The 27,441-nt window shown below is 42.5% G+C and overlaps 1 protein-coding gene across 3 annotated transcripts in view; it reads left to right on the top strand.

Moving 5' to 3' along the window:
* The first annotated feature begins 12,410 nt into the window (after window positions 1–12,410).
* Window positions 12,411–27,441, top strand: part of LOC149772518 (uncharacterized) — a 70,373-nt gene continuing 55,342 nt past the window's right edge. For 2 of the 3 annotated variants that reach the window (XM_089947685.1, XM_089947681.1), the window contains exon 1: window positions 12,411–12,756. The gene's annotated coding sequence lies outside the window, so the exon portion shown is untranslated. Of the gene's footprint in view, window positions 12,757–12,823; window positions 13,105–27,441 lie in introns of those variants that run through there. The other variant, XM_089947682.1, reaches the window with a different exon arrangement.

Raw genomic sequence — 27,441 nt, 5'->3', positions numbered from 1 at the left:
CCAGATGATTCACGACAAAACCAAATACATGAAACACGTGGACGTCGTTCGAGAGGATTTGATCTTGGTCAATTACGAAGAAGATCTGGACTTTGTACAAGACGACCCTTTTGGAAATGTCATCATTGCGGCTTACGTGACAGCCCATGCTCGCTTAAAATTGTACGAAGCTTTAGAACTGTTAGATGAACGCGTCCTGTACTTTGACACGGACAGTTGCATTTACATCCATCACCCGATTCAACAGCACCCTGACATCGAAGGAGACCGTTTAGGAGCCTGGACAGACGAGCATCCCGACGACAAGATTCTAAGTTTCGTCAGTGGCGGCCCCAAAAAATACGGCTACGAATACCGGGACAAACAAGGAGAAGTGCACACGACGTGCAAAGTGAAAGGACTGACTCTGAATCATCGTACCAGTCGAGTGGTCAACTTTGGGGTATTGAAAGAAGCCTTGCAATCGGGAGAGGATGGAAACTTTAAAGTGACCACCTATCAACCGAACAAGATTGTACGTTTACCCACTCATCACATCGTCAGTCGACCCTTGGAAAAAATCTATCAAATTGTGTAACAGAAGCGAGTGCGACTTCCCAATCACTTCACCTTACCTTACGGTCACGTCGGTATTGGTCTGTATATAAAAAGGAACCCTAGGCAAGATCGATAGTTCATTGTTCATTGAAGTAACTTACCATGTCGTTGACGAAGAAGAAACCAGATTGGTTTGGCTTGGATCCAAGAGGTGGCCCAGTATGCACGAGAGTTATTCAAGGAAAAAAGTTACTTTTCAACCCGTGTTAGTGACGGTGCCAGAAGAACCCATCACCCAGGACGGGACTGTCGTGGAGAGGCCTGAAAGACCCTTTCGGGAGGACAGTTGTGTGACCTTACCCCTACTATAGAACTGGTTAGAACTTTACCCAAAACATGTTGTACAGACACTTGTGTTTATTCCACGTTCATGGTTATCATGTGCCTTTTATTCTTGTACTTAAGCCTTTGGCTTTTAGGTATTTTTATCTTTCGTATTCATGTTTGAAAAAAACATTCAATAAACGTGTTCTGAAAAAGTATATAAACTCTTGTCTTGTTTGTTTTTCGTGTCACAAGTGACATTTCTCACACCATGGCTACCTCTGCTGTCTCTGCTCCCTCTTCCTCTACTGTCAAAGTCATCGACGAACACTTAGATCGTGCCAGTTGGGAGGCTTTGTATCTTCGCCATCCCTTTAACATGCTCATTGCTGGACCTAGCGGTTCAGGCAAAACCGAATTCGTCAAACGTTTGATCGAACATAAACATCATTTGATCGATCGACCCCCTCAACGAATCGTGTGGTGTTACAAAGAGTGGCAATCGGCGTACAGCCTCTTGCGAGAAAGTCAAGGCGATTCCATCGTGTTTGTGGAAGGCATTCCTAAAGAAGACGATGGCATCGTCTCTGACTCCCGTCTAACCCATTTGGTCATTTTTGACGACATGTTAGGAGAAGACGAAGAAGAAATTAAACTGTGGTTCACGCGCAAAGGGCATCACCGTAATGCCAGTGTCGTTTACATCACCCAAAATTTGTTTCAACAAAGTAAAGCCCATCGCACCATCAGTCTCAATGCGCATTACGTGGTCTTGTTTAAAAGCCCTCGAGATAAATCGCAAGTGCAAGTCTTAGCCAAACAGTTAGGAACGCCTTGGCTGACTCAGGCGTACGACGATGCCACTCAAACTCCACACGCCTATTTACTCGTCGATTTGAAACCTACGACCCCCGAGGATTTGCGATTTCGTACCCACTTGTTTCACCACTGGTGCCAAGACGGAGGGCCTGTCCTGTACACGTCTCCGTCCTCGACTTTATTTCAGTCCCCATAAAAAAATCTATAAAAACCTCAGACCCTTTTTCGTCTGTCTCACTCTCAGTGCGAACATGACGTCCCTTCAGTCGCATCTTCCCGTCAAATTGATTCGTGCCTTGTATGGCATCAGTCGAGAAAAAGATCCACAAACACGAGCTCGTGTCTTAGAAGCTAGTCTCAAAGAAGTCTTACGATGGTTCACGGTGACGGCACGTCCATTACTCCAAGGAATCATTCAGATTCCTCATCAAACCAAACGCTTTTTCGATCGAAACAAAGTCGCTTTGGTCCAACTGGCCGATCCCCGCATCGACACTCAAACCAAAAAACAAATCATTTTGAAACCTGGAGGGAGCGGTACTCTAGGAGGGGTCATCATTCGCTCTCTCTTAAGATGGGATCCTAATGCCCCCAAAGTTATCCCCAAGACAAAAGTCCAACGAAGCCCCAAGAAGAAAAAGACCAGATCCCCAAGGAGAACTTCTCCAGTAGCAGGACCCTCCTCTGACCAGACACCACCCCGGAAAAAGAAAAGAAGCCCCCAGGAAAAGAAAAGTCCACAGAAAACTAGTCGCAAGAGAGCCACTTGGGCCAGGACGCAACCTTACACTCGCAAACCACGACCTGCCACAACGGTGACTGCGTCTCCGGCAGCCTCACGTTTGTCCACTTCTCCGTTGATGACACCCAGAACTGAAGAATACTTGGAGACGTTGATCACACCAAGAACGTCTCCGTTGATGACCCCCAAAAGAACTTCCCCAGTGGCAGGACCTTCCAATTTAGTGGCAGTGGCTGCTGCTCACAAAGTACCTTCTCCCAAAATCAAAGTTCAAGAAAGATCGGGCATGTTACAAAGTTTACTGGATTTGTCCAAGCAAGAACTGGCTCGATTTAGTCCGTTACGTACCCCTGCACGACGTGTCATGCCTGTCCTCAAACTAATACGACGTAAGGACAATCAGTGGCGACGCGTTCCAGTATAAAAAAGGCCTGTGACCAAGTCGGGTATCAGTTGTTTTTGGTGCTCCTGAAGACTCAAAGATGTCACCCTCCAGAAAACCCCAAGGAAAGAAAAGGAAAGGACTGCCACCACGTTTAGCCAAACATGGGGACATGTTATCTGTCCTGTCCAAAGCTTCTCCTCCCCTACGAAAAAAACTCATTCAAACGGCCTCCAAAGAGGTCATCGATACCGTGTGCGAATGTTGTTTGAACGTTTTGAAAGGCACGATCCCTTTGTCCAAACACCAGAAACAATGCTTAGGCAAACATCGTCACGTTCTTCGCCAAATGGTTCGAAAGAAAATTCCCATTCGTCAAAAAAAGAAGATGTTAGTGCAACGTGGAGGTATTTTACCTCTCTTGTTAGGCCCCATACTGAAAGGAGTCTTGGGAACCATGTTGGGAGGACTGGTGGGAGCAAGATAAAAAGGCCTCGGAAGTTCCAAGATCTCAGAATTGACCCCTGACAACCCCATGGAAGGACGAAAACTAGCTTTAGTGCCTTACAAACGATGGATGGAATACCATCGGTGGCAAGAACAACACACCCCGCATTTACCTCCCAATCCCCATTTGAGCGAGATGTCCCAGTTACAACACGAATTGCAGTCCTTGATGGATCGCCAAGATTTGTCCGAAACAGAAAAATCGCAAAAGTACGGTCAACTCTTGCAACGACTGCAACTCTTTCACCAGAAAGCTTTAGACGAAACAGCTCTACCCACTCTGAAAGATTTTAAGACCTTGATGAAAAGTCCAGCACCATCACCAGTACCAGTACCAGTACCACCAGTACCAGTGACCAAGACAGAAAAAGGAAAAGAAGAAGAAGAAGAAGAAGAAGGGTTTCAAACTCCACCAGAAAAAGTACGCAAGTTAACAACACCACCTACCTCCAGAATTGGATGGATTAAAAAGATGATGGCCACCCTTTCTTCATCACAAGAGAAAAAGAAAGTGGAGACAGAAGTGAAGACAGAAGTGAAACAAGAACCGATATACCCCGCTCAGACATCCTCCTCCTCTTCAACACCTATTGCCGGTCGCACACGCAAAGCATTGCAATCCAAGAAAATACCCCAAGAGAAAAAGAGTAGCATCCTCCAAGAGTGGGTGCCTTATTAACACACCAACCAACACAAAAAAATGGAAAAAGTCTTAGCCAGCATTTACTACGATCCCTCCCATCCTGCAGGTTACGCAGGAGTTCAAAAATTGTATCGTGCTGCCAAAACGCGACTGAAAAGTCTCCGTTTACCTCAAGTGCAACGATGGTTACAAGAACAAGCTACCTACACTTTACACAAATCCATTCGACGCAAGTTTGCCAGAAGTCGCACCCGAGTGGAAGGCATCGATCATCAATGGCAAGCCGATTTAGCCGATGTCTCTCATTTGGCCAGCTACAATCGTGGCTACAAATATTTGTTTTGTGTCATCAACGTCTTTTCCAAATTTGCTTGGGTCGTACCCTTGACTTCCAAATCGAGCAGCGAGTTAGTGCGAGCCCTGCAACGAGTGCTGCAACAAAGCGGTCGTCACCCTCTTCGATGGCAAACGGACAAAGGCACCGAATTTCTGAACCAAGCTTTCCAAAAAGAATTAAAGAAACGTGACATTCATTTTTTTTACCACCGAGAATCCCGAAACCAAAGCCAGCATCGTGGAACGTTTTCAACGCACTTTGAAAGAACGCATGTGGAAATATTTTACGCATCACCACACTCTAAAGGTCTTCGACATCTTACCGCACCGGGTGCAAGCGTACAACCAATCTTACCATCGAAGCAACGGACGTGCCCCGCAAGACGTGACTCCCGACAACGAAGTGTTGGTGTTTGAGCGCCTGTTTCGTACGTCCCCGACGAGGGCTGTCCACAAGAAAAGTGGAGACTTGGCCGTAGGAGATTGGGTGCGCATTGGCAAAACCAAACGCACTTTTGACAAAGGTTACTTACCTAACTGGACGACCGAATTGTTTCGTGTCACTGGACGAGTGCATGGTCGTCATCCTGCCGTCTATAAATTGGAAGACATGAACGGAGAAGTGCTCAAAGGAACGTTTTATTTGCCCAAGTTACAACGTGTCACCAAAAAAGAAGACGACGTGTACGACATCGAAAGCATTCTCGTACGCAGAACCCGTAAAGTGGGCAAACGACGTGTCAAAGAAGTCAAAGTACGTTGGAAAGGATATCCGCCCAGTTTTGATTCTTGGATCGACGCTTCGCAAGTCATCGACTATAAAAAGAAGTGACCATCATGCCTTTTCACACAGCAGACGCAGCTACGTCGACCACTCCTCCTTCACCCAGTTCTTCTGTGCAAGATTTACAAAAACAACCCTTGTGGGTGTGGTGTGGAGAACGTGTGCCTAAAACGCAAATCGTCTTTTTCTGCCAAATCTTCGTGGTGTATTGTGTCATCGGGGCAGCCATCGCCAATTTGAGTTTGCAACAAGGAGACAAACAATTGTGGACCATTTTATTGAGCAGTTGCATCGGTTACCTGCTTCCTAATCCCTCCCTGAAATTCACCTCGAACGGGAACCCCGGGAACCTTGTGTCCAGTGCCAGTGCCAGTCACCACTTCAATCACAACCAGAACCCCATTTTAGACGGAGACACGCCTCTGAATTCCAGTAACCCCTCGGACAGCCACATAACTCTCGAATTATGAGTCACCAAAACCAATTTTACTTAACTTTACCCAGTGACAGTTCCATGGAGGTGTTTTCCAAGAACACGTTGTGCTGTTACAAGGCCAAATTACCTCAGGCCATCCAGTTAGATCACGAAGCCCATTGGGAAGTGGCTTTAGTAGAAATGATTCACCCGACCCAAGTCCTCAGTGTCCTTCCCAATCAAAATTTTTTTGATGTGGAAGTTCATGACGAGCAAATGCAACAGTGGATGGATAGCAATGTCAAATATGACAAGAAAACCCGTACAAAAAGTACACCACCTATCACTTGTTCATTCCCCCAGGCTATTATTTTAGTGGTCAACATTTGGTCAGCACTATAGCCTCCAGGTTTAATGTCGTGTTTCTGAAAGCTTTGGAGCATGTCAACAAAAATGTCACCATGGAGTACCACAAAGCAGCTCGTCGCTTCTTGATGAAATTTGAACGGAGTAAAATTCTGTCATTTTATTTTGTCCTGAATTGTTTGACATGTTGGGCGGAGACATGGACATGAGAAAGACCATGATCAAGAAAAACGAATTACCCATCGTTTACGACAACGAGTCTTTTAGCAAGTTATTTCGTGCCCCGGTAGAACTGAACCAAGGACTGAATTTGATGTTCGTGTATTCCGATGTGGTGGAGTACAACGTGGTGGGACAAACCTCCGTACCGTTACTGCGTGTCATTCCTTTCAAAGTAGATTCTGCCACGAACGCTGACGAGGAAGGTGGAAACACTTACCAAGTCCACCGCGAATTTGTCCATCCTCACTATTTGCCGGTCAGCAAGTCGTATTTGGACACGGTCAACATTGCTATAAAAGGAGATTTGGGACAAAATATTCCATTCACCACAGGAAAAGTCACGGTGAAACTCCATTTTCGAAAACGGTTCTCTCACGACTCTTAAGTCATGTATCCAGTGTACCGAGGGGTTGCTCGACAGCGAGGACACGGCTTAGGAGATATGTTAAAATCGGCCTTTCGTTCGGTGGCCCCGGTGTTGAAACCGATGGTGACACGCGGATTGCACGCCTTGAAAGATGCGGCACTGACGCAAGGCAAAGAATTTCTCCAAAATGTCATCATCGACAAACAAAACCCTACAGAAGCCTTCATGAGGGCAGGCAAAAATGTCTTGCTGCAAACGGGCAAAGACATTTTAGGCCAACGAGAGACACCTATAAATGCCCTGCACGCTACCGAGTCAGGCATTCAGCAAGGACAAGGCAGAAAGAGACGACGAAGAAAACACCCTTTCACCAGACTTCAAGCGAGAAAGGCCAAGAAAAGAAGAACCGTTCGAGACTTAGACGTTTTCGATTATTGAGAAAAGAGACAAAAAAATGATGCACCGAGAATCTTGCGCTTGTTCCAAGACGGAACTGGACCTGTTTGCCATGCCCCCCACGATGATGACGATGCAAGAATCCCAGTGGGTGGAATTTCACCCCGTCTCCTCACTGACCGATTCCGCTCCCATCGAGTTTGAAATCAAAGGACAGCCCGAAGATTACATCGATCTGAATAGCAGTTACTTGTACCTGAAAGTCAAAATTCTAGATAAGATTGGAGGTGCTATAGACGATGAAGCAGTAGCTCCCGTCAACAATTTCATGCATTCCTTGTTCAGTGGAGTGGACTTGTACTTGAATAACAAACTGGTCAGTAGCAGCATGGATACTTACCCTTATCGTGCCTACCTGGAAAATCTCTTGACGTACGGAATAGATGCCAAGAACACTCATCTCAATGCCTGTGTGGTATGGAAAGCTGACGAACCTACCAAGTTTGAAATATTGGAAACTGATGAAAAGAAAGACAACAATGATGGATTTCTAGAACGAAGAAAGAGAATCACGGGAGCCGACACAAGTTTAGAACTGATGGATCGTTTGCATTTGGACATGTGGTTGAAAGAAAAGTATTTGCTGAACGGGGTGGATGTCCGCCTGAGACTGAATCGTAGCAGTGCCGCTTTCCATTTGATGGCTGATAGTGACGGTTACAAAACCAAAATCCTAGAAGCCAGACTCTACGTACGCCGTGTGGAAGTGTTACCTAAAGTGGGAAACGACATCAGTCAGACGTTGAGCAGAACGACCGCCAAGTATCCCATACGACGCGTGGAAATGAAAACCTTCACCATTCCCAAGGGACAGCGATCCATGATCGAAGATCGTCTGTTCCAAGGACAGTTACCCAAACGTTTGATCGTTGGTATCGTCGAGAATACAGCCTTCAACGGAGCTGCCGAAAAAAATCCTTTCTACTTTCAACACTTTGGCGTGTCCAAAATCGAAGTCAGTCGCGATGGCAAGACCTTGTGTACCCGACCTTTCGAACCTGACTTTACCAAGAAGAATTACTTGAGATCGTACTTGTCCCTGTACGAAGCCACCGGAGAGTTAGGAACCAATACCAGTCACGGTATTACGTACGAGGATTATGCAGGAGGCTACGCTTTGTGGGCTTTCGATTTCACTCCAGACCAAGGCAGCGACGAGGGACATTTCCACCCTATAAAATCCGGCCAGATTCGTGTGGAAATTCAGTTTAAAGACCGAGACCCTGATGAAACGGTGAACGTCATCCTGTATGCAGAATTCGATAATACCATAGAAATCAACAGTTTGAGAGAAGTCATCCTAGATTACTAGAAACCATGGAAGACTGTTATCCCTCTTTACCTAGTGGAGAAACTTTTAGTGTTGGATTATTGTTAAAAAATGTTAGAGTTGTTGTTGTTTAGTGTTAAGTGATTTTTGAATAAAAAATGTTGTGTTTTGAAAAAATTGTTTGATGTTATATTGTTGGATTATTGTTAAAAATGTTAGAGTTGTTGTTTATTGTTAAGTGATTTTTGAATAAAAAATGTTGTGTTTTGAAAAAATGCCTTTGTCTTTTGTTTAGCTATAAGAATGTTGGATTGATGCTCTTTCATTTCTTACTATCCCTCTCATGACACTCACTAAACGTTGCGACTCAAAAACCGTGTGGGGGATGTTTTCCTTCACGTCCGCGCTTTGACTTTAAGAACCGGGTTGTTTCCAGTCTAACCATCCATTGTCGACTCATCCTCCTAAGAAGATGTGCTCCAAACTAGCTAAACTCAACGAAGCCTACGTGAATTTGCATAGGGTCAGACACAGTCTGATACCGAAGCCAGAAGAAATAGAGAATGTGAGAATGTTAAAAATCACTGAAGACCTGATAGAAGAGCTCTTCAGAGAAGAAATGAACAGGGAAAAAGAAGAATGGACAGAGAAGTACAGACTTCAGAGACAGCAGCAACAACAACAAGAGCAGCAGCAGCAACCTGAAGCTGACAGAGGCTTTGTCGATTGTCGTATCGACACCAAAGAGTTCTTCTTCTCTTTCCGAAGAAGCAGACCTATCGCCAGAAAGTCTATCCTCAGAGGACATCGCATTCTTAGAAACTAAAAAGAATGCCATAGCACACAAAAAACAGCCCTTTTCAGGGCTACCCAATACTCTAGAAAAGAAATAACAATCGATTTGCCAATGTGTGTAGGTAGAGTAGTGTGAAAATAAACACTAACTCTTTTTTAAAAAAATGTGAGGGTATGTGTTTGTGTGTTTGTGTTTGTAAGTGGTTAAGTAAGTTGGTATGGATAGTAGATTAAAATGATGTCTTTTTTTTGGTGTTTGAGGTGTATATTTGGAGTTAGATTGGATTGCTTTGCGTATGTGGATAGTCTATTGAAGTGATTTATAAAAAATTTTAAAATAGTGATGGGTAGCATAAAAAAGTGAGTGAGTGTTTCTTTAGGTCGGCGCGTTGTTATATGGTCATGATCTAGGTAAGATCAATTTTATGTTTTTAGGGGATGTTTTCGTTCACGTCCGCGCTTTCACTATAAATTGAAACTCGTTCGACAGTCCAGCTACCCTTGTTGATTGATCAACACCAAAAATGAACACGAGACTGGAGAAACTGTTGGAACTTCATGTGCATCTGGAATATGCCAGGCGCATATTAAGTGAACTGGCCGCGGAAGCCATTGTGGAGGAGGGAAGGATAAGAGAGGAGGAGGAAAGAAGAAACAAAGAAGAGGAGGAGAGAAGATATAAAGAAGAAGAGGAAAGAAGATACAAAGAGGAGGAGAGAAGATACAAAGAAGAGGAGGAAAGAAGATACAAAGAGGAGGAGAGAAGATACAAAGAAGAGGAGGAGGACGAAAAGGAGAGAAGAAGAAGAAATTTCAGAATCCCAGAGAGCGAAAATTGGGATTCTGAAGCGACATATCCTGCCTCTGCTCTCTCCCCCCAAAAGGTAAAAAGTAACTGGTGGATAAGATGTGTATGCGGCGCCAGGCCTGGAAGGTGCCACCATTAACCAGGTGTCCATGAAGTTCCAAACAAAAAAACAGCCCTTTTCAGGGCTACCCAATACTCTAGAAAAGAAATAACCATCAATTTGCCAATGTGTAGGTAGAGTAGTGTGAATATAAACACTAACTCTTTTTTAAGATAGTGTGAGGGTATGTGTTTGTGTGTTGGTGCTTGTAAGAGCTAAGGTATGTTTGTGTGAATAGTAGATTATGGGTTTCTTTATTGTTTCTTAGCGTAGGTGAAGAGTATAGTTAGGGTTCTGTACGCGCTCACGTACGATTGTGTGGATAGTAGATTATGGATTTTGTTTATTGTTTCTTAGCGTATGTGGAGAGTATAGTTAGGGTTTTGTAAGCGCTCACGTACGATTGTGTGGATAGTAGATTATGGATTTTGTTTATTGTTTCTTAGCGTATGTGGAGAGTATAGTTAGGGTTTTGTAAGCGCTCACGTACGATTGTGTGGATAGTAGATTATGGATTTTGTTTATTGTTTCTTAGCGTATGTGGAGAGTATAGTTTGGGTTTTATTATATGAAATGAAAAAGTATGGGGGGATGTTTTCCTTCACGTCCGCGCTTTTCGTATAAGAACCCACAGTATTCGTCGTTCAAACCATTCTGCAAAGAATAAAAAAAGAAGATGGCTTCTAACCAAATGGACAAAATGGAAAAATTGCAAAGCGTCCTCGACAATTTAGGAATGATAGAGCAAATGTTGGTTAACCTAAACGAGGATCATTATTCTTATAGTCCCCATCGAGTGAAGATGGAGATAAACAATTTGCGAAAAATGAAGGTAATCATCAGTGATCTGTTGAAAGAAATAAAGGAGGAGAAGGAGGATGAAGAGGAAAGGATAAGGATGAGAGCATGGAATGAAAAAATTGAAAAAGAAGAAGAAAATGAAAAGAGGAAGAAAGAAGGGGAGGAAGAGAAGAAGAAAGAAGAGCAGGAGAAAAAAAAGAAAGAAAAGAAGAGAAAGAGTGTTGGAGATAAAATAAGAACTTGGTGGAGAAAAAGAAGAAACTAGAAGCAGAAGAAGAAGAAAACCCAAAGGCCCTTTTCAGGGCCAGCCATATTTCTCAAAAAGAGATAGCCTTTCAATTGCCTACCCCTTTTTTAAAAAAATTTTTAAAAAAAAAATCCCATGTTCAATTTCCCTTGACGCTATAAAGTCCCACCCTGTTTAAATTCCTTTGACGCTAAACCGTCCCACGATTTTTCTCCATGTTAATTTCCCTTGACGCTAGATTGTCCCACGATTTTTCTCCATGTTAATTTTCCATTGACGCTAGAGTGTCCCAGGGAGTTTTGTAATGCTAATTCCCATTGACGCTAGGGTATCCCCATTCACTACTACAAGTGCTAGCTGACCAGATATTTAACAACGTGTGAGACGAATAGAGAGAGAAAAATGAACTTTGTCCTATTTGATTGCATGTTACTTGTTTTATGTTAGCTTTATCTTATAAATGAACATTAAATGTAAACAGGTGTACTAGAGCCAAGAACTAAATAACTAGTAAATAGGTTTGTTTGATGTAGAAAAGCTTATGTATTAAATGGATAGTGCTTAGACCAAAGCACAGGCCAGAGAGCCCATGTATATACTTGAATAAATGTTGTGAACCCATGCAATAGATTTTTCTTTTTTGAGTCTCCATTCTCTCCGTAAGGTTTTCTTTAGAACATTTCTGTCGTCTTTTCTGTGTGTTTAAATGTGTAGTTGTATGTTTGTCCCTATCTACCCTTTGTCCTTACAAATACATTAAAATCCCTATAAAATGATTTGACCCTATAAACCTCATGACGTCACCCAATGTTCAATTCCCATTGACATCCAGGTGACATTCCCATGTTAAATTCCCATTGACGCCAAAGTGCAAAGTGACATTCCCATGTTAAATTCCCACTGACGCCAAAAGTGCAAACCCCTATTTTAACGTTAAAGTCCCCTTGAGACTAAGGTGGCCCCATATACTACTAATGCTATTCGGTTCATACTATATAAAATTTCTCATGAAGCGTATATTTATATATGACAACACAGCTCTTCTTACTCTTCCCCGAACCCACCCACAAGCCACACACACACTACCACACTACTACCTTTCCCCGAATATTTACAAAACAATTTTCTTAATGATGATGAGGATGATGATGACATACGATTTGGTAATTCATAATCATAATAATCAGAATATAATCTAAAAGAATCTCAAGACATAGGTTCGCATTAAAACGTATTGCCATAAACTTTATATATATATATATATCTGTGTGTGTGTGTATGGTAACACTCATACTCCTACCGTTTTTAATGGCATGTAAGTGTAGTGGTGTTTTCACTCCAGTGGCGCGTTGATATTGTACTTCAGGGTGTTGGATAGTAGATAAACATATGTTGGTCACTACAAATGACACGTTGGACATTCTAGATTGGGTGTTGTATTGTAGAATGCTGGGTATTCGTCACTCAAAATGGCTGTTTGGATAGTAAATGTGAGATGTTGGTCACAAAACACGGAGTGTTTCTGATAGGATTTCAGTATATTATAATAGGCTATTACAGTCAAAGTGCTCGTGTAATTAATGTACCAAGACTTTGCACTAAGATTTAGATAACCTAGAGGTCAAAACAGCAGGCAGGCCGTTACATGTGCAATATAACATGTGAAGAGAGTGCTAAGGTTTCTTTCTCAACTTTACGGAAAAAAGCAGAGGACATTCCAATTAAGTCGAGTCGAGCCGGAACGCAACGACTCTGATAGGAAAATAACCTTTAGCCTCACACGGAAGGTGCAAACGACAACGATACAAGATACAAGTTTTTGTCCGCACACGAAGGTCTGTCCTTACGATCGTTTCATGTTTCATGACTTTTTTTATTCACACTTATAAGCAGCATTCAGTCTTTTCTGAATGGATCATGCTATGAATTGTCGGAGCATGGAAGAAGTAACTAATGCAGAGTCATTTCCTTTATTATGTGGCAATATGGCTGCTGTTAAGAGAGTGAAAGTAGAAATCATTTGCAAAAGATGAACCAATATGTATTGTTGTTGCCGACCATTAAAATAAGGATCCGCTCAACATGTGACCTAATCATTGTTAATTTTGTGCACCATTTGCTATATCTGTACAGTAACATGATTTTGCTGCAGTCATTGGATCCACCACCCCATCACACACAAGGTATGTATGTGTGCGTGTGTGTGTGTGTGGACATTTTGTCAATTACAGTATTTAAAGGTATGCAGAATTCTGAGCATAAAGGTGGTGCGATTAATCTGAGAATATCGTGAAATATGTTGTTAGTGCATGTAGATTTATATGTATCAAGGCCTTTCACAATTCTGAAACTACTAGTTTACGTTTTATTCTTGGGAATTTTTCAGGGTGGTTGTTTGTCACGAATAGCACGTTTACTAGTGTATTATCATTATTTACGAGTTCCTTTGATGCAATGGTTTATGCAGTGTTAATATATAGTATTCATTTAAAATTTCACTGATAGTATGGTTAGTAATCAGGGCAACAACTTCCATCAAAATAATGTTTTAGTCTAAACGTTATTTTAGGTTGATAAAAAAGGGTTTAATGGCCAAAAGTTTTTGATTTTGTTTTAGATGTAATGAATGAACGTCAGTGTTGTATCTTTTCTACACTTGTTGTCATATGCTAGCCAAATCTTGACCCTGTGCATTACTGTTGGAGTTTTGTTTTTATATGAAAAAATAAAAAAAAATACACCACATATCGTTTTTAGTGGATGTCCGTCAACGTCTGTGTTGGCATTAGCAATTGCCAAACACGCTAAATGTGATCAAAATTGTAAGGCGGAAATAAATGTATAATTTAAAACATTGTATCTGGCAATGTAAACGTTCAGTGCTTTTGGTAGATGAGTTGCAGTGTAAAGACCTCGATAGTCACTATATAGCATATTGTATGGCAAGGAAGATTTAATTTTGTCTTTAGATTGAATTAATGATGCAATGTAATCCCAAGGGGTGCAAGACTGAGAGTCAAAAATCTCCTTGGTGTCAAAAGTGAGTAAGAAACAATCTTTGGTATCAAAACTGGGGGTCAAATGAAAAATTTGGAGCTCTCAGAAGCGCAAACGAGGGTAAAGGCAAACACTGATGATATATAAAAAAAAAACACTATTTACCTCTCAGTTAATGGTCAGATTTGATAAGGAAAGTAATTAAGAAAGCATTTATTCATCATAGTAAGTGCTAGTAGTGAAATTAGTGAAAACTGAAGTAAAGCAGCAGAGGGGGCGAATCGGACATTTTGTCCAATCGTTATTTTGCTTAATTATTACTTTCTGCACTCAACGATCTAGTGTCGTCAGCGCCTGGTAAAAAAAAAACGACGACGGTCCATCCTACACGATGGTGACGTCATTTGGTTTAATTAACACCTTCTGCGCGCCGATCCCCAGCGTCGTCAGCGTCCGGTAAGCACATCGACGACCGCGTCGATGTCATCGCCCCCTCTGCTGCTAAGTAGTTATTTACAATGAAAATTATTTACAACTAACCGAATATTTGGTCAAGTCCGATACGATATCGTGTCCGAGGATCATGTAAATTTATCGTTACGAATCCATGTGGGGTCGACTGAGCATGACTAAAAAAGTTTCGAAAAACATTAAAGTCCATGTCACCGCCGCACCATGTCTGCCAAATATTTCGTAGCGTGTGTGTATCAACGCCGTTGAACACAGCAAGAATATTACAGTTGTCTCTAATTACTTTTGGAATCTGAGTGTATCGTTGAGTGACATATATCACGTCAGTGTTTTTATGCCTGCCTCTGGAAAATATCCTAGCTGGGTTTTTTTGATTGTCTAACATAACATCATCGTACACGACTAGATTGTTAACGTCGCCATCAATATCATCAATACCCGGTGCATCATTGATATCCGTAATAAACTCAATAACATTTTTTTTAGCGATCGCTGATGCATTCTCGTTGAAATCTTTCAACACCTCGTAGCATCGTTGATCATCTACGCTAGGGGCGATTAAATACAACTTATCCCACTTCATCCATCTCATTATTAAATTGAGTAACAATTGCGTCTTGCCGGATCCAGATGGTCCGATGATAATCATCCGGATCGAGTTTGGTAACGCTGCAACATGCTTAACTGGTTCTCTTGTTTTAGTCGCCGAAAAATCAATTATATTCATATCTCTATACATAAATTATGGATCTATATTGTGTGAAGTGTAGAGTGCGTACTGGCACAAATGATATGACAACCGCTACAACAATAAATAACAGATCGGCGCTTACTGGTAAGTGTGTACAATGCGGTACAAAGAAATTTAGATTTATTTCTATTAGACCCGGAGATGTTTTAAAAAAAAGCGAGGAGGTGACATCGCAGCCAAATTGGCAAAACTCCCCGGAACACCGTGGGCAAAGTATCCAGGAGAAAAGCACCTCCCAGGATATAACTACTGTGGCCCCGGAACACGATTAGATATTAGACTCGATGATCAAAATCAGCCCAAACCCGGTGAGTATCCAATAAACGCTATCGATAAGGCGTGTCATGCTCATGATGTTGCTTACAAAAGTAGCGATCTGCAACAGCGTCATATCGCGGATGTAAAATTAATTCACGCATTAAATGCTATTCCTGATCAATCCGTCAAAGAAAAATTAGCCTCATGGTTGGTAAAATCGGCTATGAAAGGTAAATTAATGATTGGAAGCGGAGCTTCTGGCGCTGGTAATTGAAAACGATAGCGTTTATAATAACAACATGGATTCCATCTATTATTCTCCGAGAGGATACTGGAAGGGGAAGGCCGCAATTGGTAAGCTTGCAAGCGCTGCAAAGGTAACAAAGACCACTGCGGCTAATTGGTTATCCAAACAGGCTATATGGCAAATCTATCTACCACCGCCTAAACAAATCAACTTCTCGCGCTTTGATGTCAGCGTACCTAATGAAGTTCATCAGGCTGATATACTATTTCTGCCGCATGACAACGGTTACAAATACGCGCTAACCGTAGTTGATGTTGCGAGTCGATACAAACAAGCGGAGCCGTTAAAAACAAAGTCGGCAACTGAAGTAGCCGCTGCGTTTGAAAGAATTTATCGAAGAGGCCCTCTGCACTGGCCAAATCTATTACAAGTTGATCCCGGTAGTGAATTTCGCGGCGCTGTTTTATCAACGCTGAAACATCATAGCGTCGCGATACGACGAGGTCATACTGCGCTACATCGTGATCAGGCAATTGTTGAACGATTCAATCGGACTCTTGCTGAACGGTTATTTGGATATCAATACGCGAAGGAATTCATCCAAGAAAAACGATCTCGTGAATGGGTTAAAAGGTTGCCAGGTGTAATTGCAGCGTTAAATAACGAGATTACCCGAGCAATCAACATGAAGCCCAGCGACGCGATTAAATACGAGTATATACCCGGAAAATCAAAAATAAATAGCGTTTCCAAGCCGATTCTCGGCGATGTCACTGTTAGATATCTGTATGAACCAGGAGAGCTTGAAGGCGGTAAAAAAAGGGCTACTGATCCTATTTGGAGTGTTACCACACATAACATATCAACGATAACACGATCAACTGGTAGATCACCGATCTATAGACTGGATTCAACTGCTCCTCAGCGCGGATTTACACGCGAGCAACTACAAGTGATACCTAACGATACTCAATTGCCACCACGTGGTCTTAACTAGCGCCGTTGCGTCTATTGCACTCAAGACAGGTCAACCTCACATTGTTTTTGACATGACCGAGACTGTTATCGATCCTATCCACGGTAAATTGGCGAGTGTCTTTATCCGAATAACGCCAACTCATTATACAATTGCAACTCGCGCAGTGATTATTCTGTTGTTGTCGTAGCGAGATTATTAATTCGGCATCAATATCAAAACGCCGCTGTTTTTTTTTATCCTGTTGGCGGTAACCCGAGAGTTTTCTATCAATGACGCTTGCATCGATGGTGACTTTGTCGCCGGCTTCGTCAGTGACTCCGTCACCGGCTCCGTCAATAACAATTCTTCGAAGCTGATTTATCCTTCGTACTCTGGACACTGCAAGATAGACTAGATTCGACCATTCGATGCGATTATCAACTATCCAAACAATTGTGTCCGTGATGGTTAGTCCCTGCGAGGAATGTATTGTTGTTGCGTATCCTAGCGTCCACGGGGATTTATCAGCACGTAGCGCGTCCTCGACGACACCGATATCAACGAGCACGATATCATTCAGCACGAGAATTTGTTTTTCAGTCCGGCCTGGAATTTCAACTTCAATGTTCTGCCGCCGTGTGTCCGCGGGTCTATAACATAATGGCACTGGACGCGTTGGAAACTTTTCCTTATGCAACGTAAACAACTTCCGCTGAAGTGTGTCTCTGACTATCTTTCTACTCGCTACAATCAAATCGTTTGGTCTCCATGTTTCCCAGAATTCATTTAACGGCGTTTCCGGAATCACCTCGCGGATTATTTCACATTGAATTCTATCCGGCTGTAATCTGATTAATTTTTTAACCTCGCGCAGTTGTTCATCAAGTGCTCGGTAATCAGTATCGGTTTCTTCATAATAGTCCACGAACCCGCTCAACCAATCATGTGGACCCTCGCCGACAAATGGTGGTGGTTGGCCATGGTCCCCACACATGATCACCGCTGTATTCGCGCGCAGCAACCACTCAAGAAACATTTGTAAAGTATCTAACGAAACAGTACATATCTCATCCCAGATGATAATGTCGGGAATAAATTTTTCACCCATTCGATCAGGAGTCCACTCACCGCCGCTGTATCGAAAAAAGCTGTGATAAGTAACGGCGTCAACATTTCGTTGTTTTATCTCTCGCGCTAGTCTATGGGTCGGTGTAAGCACGATTATACTTGCCCGCGTTCGAAATAATTCAATTGCCCGAGTCGTCTTTCCTGACCCGCCACAGCCGCTTAAATAAACCGTCTTGTGTCTACAAATTGGATCAGAACACGATGGTGCATTAGACCATTCTGATAAATTATTACCGCGTAGGTAATTGTTCTCAACGATGACATTTGCTGACGGGGAATAATCGCGTCGTATTTCATTTTTAATTCTCCATGTACCCCAACTCTCGTCCGGACTAGTAAACTCGGCTACGTTTTCCTTATACGCTACGTCTATATAAAATGAATCAACGGCTACTCTAACCGCGGTATCGGGGAATCTATTTATCATCGAGAATAAATTGATAGCGGCGTAACCCAGCATAGACGCCCTCAAATGTGGATACGCGGGGCTGTCTCCATCGCTGTAGGAAACAACTGTACCCAACTTTGTTCCATTGGACAAGAAAGCTGTTTTGCAGTTGACGTATCTATTTTTTGCCACTGCGTCCTTGATTACGAAATCATATTCTGCGTCATCTATAATCAGCCGTGAGCAATATCGTTTGTAGTCATGGTTTTTTCCACCTTGTGTAAACTTACCAATTATTCTTCTACCGAGATCTTTTGCCTCGTGGTTTCGTTGGTTGAATACCTTCCTGGACCATTCGATGATATATTCCTCGTCGGCATCAATGTGCTTTCTGGACTCGTCAATTATGCTATCTAGACGCTCCGGTTCTGGTAACCAGACTTCAGTCTGCGCCCGGTATGATATAATCGCGTCACTGACAATCAACGAAACTAGCATTTTACAATCAATCATATACCGTAGCAGCGCTATTGGCAGCCACTTCTTTTCAGCCATGTGTCTACCGATCCAAATATAGCAACAGCGATGAAGTCCTGCCGCGAATTCAAATGATACTATGCGAGCGAATCCGGTTAAATCAAAATCAGGCAGTGGTCCATTAATAGCAACACGAGTCATTTCATGTCTGGGGTGTCCAAATCGTCTAAAGTACTCAGCGGCGGATCCATACCCGAGAAAACTCGCTGGATAACAGGCAACTATATCAACCGAGATCATAGCGTCGCGGTTGTATTCAGTGTTCCATAGTCCACCGTGATAGTATTCCAAACAACTGGATTGTACATCCGGCAGAAATTCCTTGCGCGTTGGTCTCCACGCATTTTTCCTTGCTGCAACATGAGCTACAACCGATGGAATCGTAAAACAATTTGTTAGCAGTTGTTCATCATGCTCTTCAAATTCCATGGCGGTTTTTTTCATCCTGTTGTGAAATGCTTCAGTGCGATATAATTCGCCGTTTGGTCTTACAAACTGATCAAAGGTATCCGCATCGTTTTCAGCGCTGCGAAGTAACCACACTGATACAGGGTCGTTTTTACACAAGTAGGCAATAGCATCAAATAGTTTCCTCTCCGCGAGAAAACCATCCCTGGAGAATTGTTCTCCCAGGAATTCTTCGGGTATATACTTTACTGTTCTATCCCGTGGAAATATTGTGATCGCGGGCGTCCATGCGTGTTCGTTATGATCAATAATTTTGATTGGGGCTCCCTTCGATTTATACTTCGATTCGTATAATACTTGACCGGTTATCGTTGTAACGGTTATTGGAAATCTCAACGACGTTTCTAATCTCGCTATGTCGCTGATGGTTGCTCCACGCTCTTTTACGGTTAGTTCCCACTGGTTGATTTTGCTACGTCGTAAATCAGTCAATTTGTTTCCTCGACACGCATTTGTAAAATGTTCTATTATTCGTTCTGCTACACAATTTATCCCCATTGACTGTCTCATTGGTTTCAGTTTTCCGATATCAGGTTTCTTATTTAACGGGTATATTCCATAAACAACTGCTGTTTCAGGATACGCTCGTTCATAGTATGGTCTGTCAATTCCGGTTAACAACCCCGGCTTGGAGTCGCGGCTAACAATGACTGTTTTCTTGTCGCTGAGAACTGGTTCAAATTTATCACGTATGATCCAATTACCTGATTCCACCCGGACTATGAATTTTACTCTGAAGAAATACCTTTTACCGTCAAGTTGTGATATTATCATTGCTGCGCGGTTGTCGTTCATGGTAGCATCAACAATGCCATCAATTCGAAATGTTGACCAACTGTGAGATGCGCCATCACGCTTGAATTCATTGATACAATCGCGTATTTTATTCAACAGGGTTTTATCGTTTATTAACGCTTTTGGTGTGTCCTTGAGGACTCTATCAAGATTGAACTTAATATTTTTCCAGGGCTTAATTGCTGCTAATCTCTCGAACTCATCCATATAATTAAAACAAGTATTTAAATGAAAGAATATAGTATAATGAATCACTGCAAATGGTTGATGATTGGGTCGACAACCCCGTGCAATAAATCATGTAGAGGTGAATTCTGCGGATATCATTTACAAAGCGTTCGTAATGGTTCTCTTGGCCCCCTCCCGTGCTTGGTTTGCCACGTCGGTGTAAGAGGAAAATCGCAGTTGTGTATTAATTGTGGCGGAAAGCGATACAGGGAACTAAAACGCTATTACGATAAACGAATAAAAAACGCCGTCATTGACCCCACCGCAGACTTCGTCATCAAAACCCCCCAAGACTACATTGAAAGGTTTATAATTAAACCAAATAATAAATTAGACAAGTAGTATTATTATATAAATGGACCAAGAATTTCAGCCGCATCCTGTGCTCGTCAATTACGAGGCATCTCGCGACGGTATTGTTAGAAACCGCAAACTGAAGAAGCCGATTGGATGGAAAAACAATCACGGGTATTTGATATTTGGTGCCGGAAAGAAAAAATATTATGTTCACAGGATTGTATTTGAAGCATTCAACGGATTAATCGAAAATGGGCTTGTGATTGATCATATTAATAATAATAAGACTGATAATTCTCTTACAAACCTGCAAGCCATCTCTCAGAGTGAAAACACCAAAAAAGGCCAAACCGGTAAATACCCAAAGAAAGCAAAACCCGTAAAGTCATTTGATACAACAACTCACGAGGAAAAAACATTTCACTCCATGCATGCGGCAGGAAAATATTTTGATATTTGTATGCCCGCAGTGCGATTTGTTGCAGAACGAGTATATCAAACAGCGATCTCAAAAAAGACGGGTCACAGAATTCGATTTTCATATATAACAGAAATCAGCGAGTGATGAAGTCACCGGCGCCTATGGCGCTGACGAGGTCACGTCTAACGAATTATTAAACACCTTCGGAATTGATACACGGGGTTTCATTTTTCTTTTTATTTAAAAACAAGATGTTTTATAAGAATAATGAATATCGAAGACATCAATAATATATTAGCCGAGATTTCAAAATTAAAAAATCAAGGAATTGAATTATCTGATGGTCTTGACAGTGAAAAAATATTATCCGATTATGAGATTATTAACGAACAGTCGAAACGGGGACGTTTTACCCTGGCCCGCGAGTACTTTTTTATAAAACGATTACAACATACGATCAATGAAAACTTGTACCACAATGACGCAAATGCATTCATTGGACTATTCACTGCCGTTGAAATAATACGAAAAAAACTCGGACGTGTTTATGAACGACGCCGGGAGATTTCTAGTAAGATCAAAAACATTAGAAGGATCATAGACGAAAACTCCGGCGAGAAATTAGAAATTGCTTCGCAATTGCAATAATGGTAGGTGAATCACTTACTACTCGGCTAGCCAGAGAGCGGCTAGCAGCGCTTAAAAAGTTCATACCGTTACGAGACAGGGTCCGAGAACAACTTCAAACGCGGCAGCAACTACAAACCGATTTTACTGTTGGAAGCGAACAACTCTTTGCCCCGGTAACTAAAGCGACCAAAGATGTTACGGCGGCAACTGTACCCGTTCTTGGTGCGCTTGAAAAGATAGCGGCTCAGACCGAACAAACAAAAAGGTCTTTAGAAACACTAGCGGCTGCTACAACACGGAGGCCACCACCACTCGCTATAACCGAACCACAAGAACCCTATGTTACAATGGCCGACGAAGAAGAACTAGGTGCTGCTGCGAAAGAACCAGAAGAAGAAATACCCGAAGAAACACCGGAAGAAGAAATACCGGAAGAAAAAGAGGGAAATATACCCCGTATTGTACTCAAGAAGAGCACAATAGATGAAATTAGAGGCTTCAGCAGCAGGGAAGAATTAATTAATTTTGCTGCCAACAATTTTGCTAAGAGCATACGAGATAAGAAGCATATCAATAGCGGTTACGAGAAAAATATAAAGTCGTTAAAGGACTGGGCAAGAATAGTGTATTTAGCGAGTAAACATAAAGAAGCATTACCACATCGTGGTGATCCCGATTACGATGAATTCCACAAGGAAGTTAAGAGTATAACACCAAAAAAAGGAAAAGGATACCCTGTTGGTAAAGAATCCTACGGCGTTACCTGTCCTGGTAGTGTTTTCAGTGATATATCACGGCTAGAGGTACTAATCGGAGGAAAACGAGCCGGAAATAACTCTCCGGAAATAATCAATGAAGCCGCTGATATTTGCAAGCGGTTATTTGCAGGCGGTATTATGGACATTAATGCATATCGAACGCTCATAGACGAGCTCGTGGATGATTAATTGGAAAACTGGTGATTTTAATAAGGATGATCATACACTACAACCATGATAAACCAGTACTCGTCTACGTGGTAAACTCGCGATTGCCTGTTTACCGCGCGTACTATGGAGATGGTCTCGGTAGCACCATTGCGGGGTTATTTACAAGAATGGCTCCAAAAGTAGCGCCGTTAGCCAAACAATTAGGAATGAAGGCTATTGATGTTATTCGTGATAAGGGTATTAGTGCCATTGGAGATGTTGCCGGAAAGGTGCTTTCAGCCGCGCGGGACAAACTAATGTCGTTGGTGAAATCCAGGAGAAAAAAACAGATGCCATCAACGACAGTGATGCCTGCAAATGTCAGTAAAGTAATAAATAACGCCGTGGAAGAAAAACTAGAGTCGTTGGCGACGACTCCGTCGTTGGCGACGAAGCCATCAATGGCTGAGCCATCCGCCGATGCGGCAACCAACGCGCTCATGAACGCGATAGCGGGGAGTGGTTTAAATTCAAAGAATTTACGACGAAAACGACGTTGATGGATTTCAATTGAAAACATCAACATGATAAATAATAGAATGTTTGCGCGAACCGCTGATCCCGCGTTTGATATGGACGCCCCAGTGCGCAGGGATGATTCTGTCCGTGATTATCAATATTATTCTTATTATGCAGCGCAACCTGACCTACGATCGCGAATTGAACTTCAAGTCCAAGATACCAGTAAATACTTTCTGCCGTGTGAAGCGTTTATCGAAATTGAGGGAGAACTCGTGACAAATGCTGCCGATAATGCACCATACGCAGATGACCATCGTGTTCGAGTTGGTTTTGTCAACAACGGTATCATGGCGTTATTTGAGAGCGCTAGATATCTTATTGACGGGCGAGAAATTGAATCAATAGAACGCGAGGTTGATGTTGCAACGACGATAATTGGGTTGGCGAGATACTCGGATGATTATACAAGATCGGCGGGCCCATCTATGATGTTTGCGAAGGACACCACCAATAACGCTGACCATATTCAGTACATCAACGTGCTAATAAAAGAAAATGCCACAATTGACCAGGATGAAGCAACCAATCCAGATCGCAGAGCAAAACCAGGCGCTAATTTCAATATTATAAAAAGCACCAACAATGATTACAATCTAGGATTCGCAGCACGAGTAGGAATGTTGCAAGGACAACGCCGAAAGTTTTCATGCGCGATTCCACTCCATCACATATTCGGATTCTGCAGAAATGTCAGAAAAGTTGTCTATGGGGCTAAGCATACAATCGCGCTGACGCGAAGGGGCGATGATAACAATGCAATATGGCGTGCTGCTGGCATCGCTGCCGGTAAGGTTGTTTTAACTAAAATGGCATTGTGGATGCCGGTGCTGACTCCATCAGTTACCACGGAGGCACGATTGTTAGCATTTATGGAACAGGGAGGGAAATCGCTGTTGAGTTGGCTAGCGGTAACAACTGATGCTAAAGAGGATAACGTCGCCGATACGTTTACATGGCACCTGGCGTCAAAACAGGGTGTTTCAGCCCCGCGTCATATATTCATAGCGCTGCAGAATAGGGAACGATTGGGCAGTCAAGAACGCAGCCATATGATATTTGATCAATTAGGAGTCAGGGATGTTTCGCTGAGAATAAACGGACAACAGGAACCATCCGAGGATATACAACTTAATTACGGCGACAACCATATCGCACGTGTGTACCATCGATTGCTGTCGTATATGGGTCGTGATCAAAACGTCGACACTGGTTTGCAAATATCACAACTTGATTTTAAAAACCTGTATCCGATTTATTATTTTTCGCTGGAACATCTTGATTTAACGAGACAATCCGTCGTTGATATACACTTCAGAGCTCGTATAGCCCCGGGTGGTGTTAATTATAGAGCTATTGCTGTCATCCTCAGCGATAAATCAATGCTGCTAGAAGGTGTTGGTGGACGAATGAGAATCGTTGATGCGCCAGTGGAAAACATGTAATTGAAAGCACAAAACGCGTTTACAATAAAATGTCGTATAGTGTCGTCAGTGTAGAGTTGACTGATGGTCAAGTCAAGAAATTACGATCAAAGTCGGCTAAACAATGCGGGGCCACAATAACGCTGAAGCCGTCGCAGATGGCAGGTGGTAATCATAAGATATCGTTGACGACGCGTCAAATAAAACATTTCAATGATGCGATGAAGAACAGAAAGGGTGTTCAGGTAGATTTCTCGGCCGCAGCAATTAAAAACATGGAAAAGACCGGTGGGATATTTCCGCTGTTAGCTGCGATTCCAGCGTTGATTGCCGCGGCCGCACCAGCAGTGGCTAAGGCGGCGGCGTTGGGGGCCGTTGGTACCGCGGCGGGAATGGCATTAAAGAAGGCAACCGGGAAAGGCTACAAAAAAAAACGACCCGTGGCCGGAAAGGGTCTAAGACTACCGGGAACCCCGTATTCATGGTATTCGGGAAAGGGTCTAAGACTACCGGGAACCGTTTATTAACTCGGGAGTCAATGACTCCTGAGTCTATGACTCCAATGTCTAATTTTGATTTAATAGACGCCGCAAACGCGTTAGCGATAAAAAACTTCAGAGGTGTTTTTATGAGGGATCAATTACCGGCGGCCCCAAGGAATACTGAAACAGGCATAATTAACCTCGATGGGTCCTCCGGAGCGGGAACTCATTGGGTTGCGTACGCGATTGATCCGCGTGCAATCGTCTATTTTGATTCATACGGGTTAGCCCCGCCGAAAGAGTTCATGCGGTATGTCCGGGCGTGTTCAGCCCCGGTGTGTTCAACCCGGGTTTTTTATTCCACGCTGCCAACACAGCAATTGAGTGACCCACCGATATGTGGCCGTGAGGTATTGAACGTACTCGCGGCGATTTCATCATCGCGAAAACCACCTCATGTGGTTGTAAACGAATACACTAGTGGGGTCGTAGAAGCTCAACGGATTTTAGAGAATAACATTTACAATAATAATGATTGATATCTGGGGGCGACCGGTTTCGGCGCTGAAAGAATCCACGGAAACGACCGCCGCCGACATAAAAAAACTAATTGAGGATGAAATCGCTGATATGTTGAATCTAACAAGTGTTGACCCGGGCGAAATAGTTGTATTTCAAGACCGCCAGGGTAAATTGAAATCCGGTAATGTGTCACTGTATGACGTTTTAATACGACAGCGTGATGCCGCCGAGGACACTATCGCGCTGTATACCAGCGACGGACGACTCAAACCGGGTGGACATATATCAGCGGTGACGGATAGGGTAACATTAGTCCAGGACGGTTTTACAAGGTTAGATAGATCGGTGACCGAACTTGACGCGCAGGTGAAAAAATCTGTCGCCGAGGTGAAAAAATCTGTCACCGATATACAACTCACTACCGCTAGTTTTTTTGGAACCCCGACGGTAACCGAACCGAATCTTGCAACAATAAAAAATACTATTTTGGAGTTTACGACGCTGTCGGGCCAATTTACCTCGTTACGAAAAAATGTTAACAGGATCGATGACAACTTTGATAAATTCCTTGGTAAAAAAAATACCAAACCGGATGAAATCACAATAACTATAAATGATATCACTGCGTATGGACAGGAAATAAAAACAATCAAAACTGATGTTGCAACAAACAAAAGGAGTGTAGACGCGCATGAACGGGAAATAGAAATAATCGGCGCTAATGTTGCAACGATCATAAATAATGTAGACTCGCATGGACGGAAAATAGAAACAATCAAAACTGATGTTACAACGATCATAAATAATATGGACACGCATACACAGGAAATAGGAACAATCAAAACTGATATTGAAGCGAACAAAAAGGGTGTGGACGCGCATACACAGGAAATAGGAACAATCAAAACTGATATTGAAGCGAACAAAAAGGGTGTGGACGCGCATACACAGGAAATAGGAACAATCAAAACTGATGTCGAAGCGAACAAAAAAAATGTAGACGCGTATTGGCGGGGAATAGGATTAATCAAAACTGATGTTGCAGCGAACAAAAAAGGTATAGACGTACATACATATGAAATAGGAACAATCAAACTTGATGTTGCAGCGAACAAAAAAAGTATGACCGAGAATACACGGGAAATAGAAACAATCAAAACTAATGTTGCAACGAACAAGAATAATATAGACGCGAATTTGCGTAGAATAGAAATAATCAAAACTGATGTTGAAGCGATTAAAGACGGACTACCGAGAATAACAGAGCAACTCGAAACTAATATTGAAGCGAACAAAAAAAATGTAGACGCGTATGGAGGGGAAATAAAAACAATCAAAACTGATGTTGAAGCGATTAAGGACAAACTACCTAGAATGACAGAGCAACTCGAAAAAATGAAAACACCTCATGGGATCATCGGCAGTGGCGTATACACGGTTCAATACGGATCATTCGATTGGACTCCTACGCGTAATGCAATAGATGTCACCGCAATTGTTAAGGGCATTTATCGATTGACATTGATTTCGGCGATGCAGTTCAGTATATCATCGCCGAGTTCATCCGGGTTTAACAATACAATATCAACAATCATCGACAAGGATACAATCGAACGGTTTATAATTAAAGCCGTTGATAGCAGTCTATTTAGGGCAAACATCACATGGTATGCGGAATTTGTAGTGGATCTAAGTAATTAAAAACACTAGCTCTTTTAAAATAAAAATGACCACCAAGGAAATTGAATCAGAGGTATCACCGACGTCACATCAATATCGATTCGATACCGCAAAAGAATTTTCCGCGAACTTGAAAACGCTTTCCGAACAATACCGTGTAAAAATAAAAAAATACCGTCGTAAAATAACCGCCATCGACGCGGTCGTGTACTCGGTGTCGGGTATAATAGCCGGTACCGGTGTTATTTTATCCACGGTAACCACGATAGCCCCGATCGCTGTTCCAATCGCTGTCTCCGCAATGACAACAGTTGCTGGAGTCGCCAACGCAATCACTAAAAAGATATCATC

Source organism: Sinohyriopsis cumingii, unplaced genomic scaffold (genome assembly GCF_028554795.1).
Source record: "Sinohyriopsis cumingii isolate HCF-2022 unplaced genomic scaffold, ASM2855479v2 utg001414l, whole genome shotgun sequence".
Lineage (NCBI taxonomy): Eukaryota > Metazoa > Mollusca > Bivalvia > Unionida > Unionidae > Sinohyriopsis > Sinohyriopsis cumingii.
This window is presented reverse-complemented; position numbering and strand designations above follow the sequence as displayed.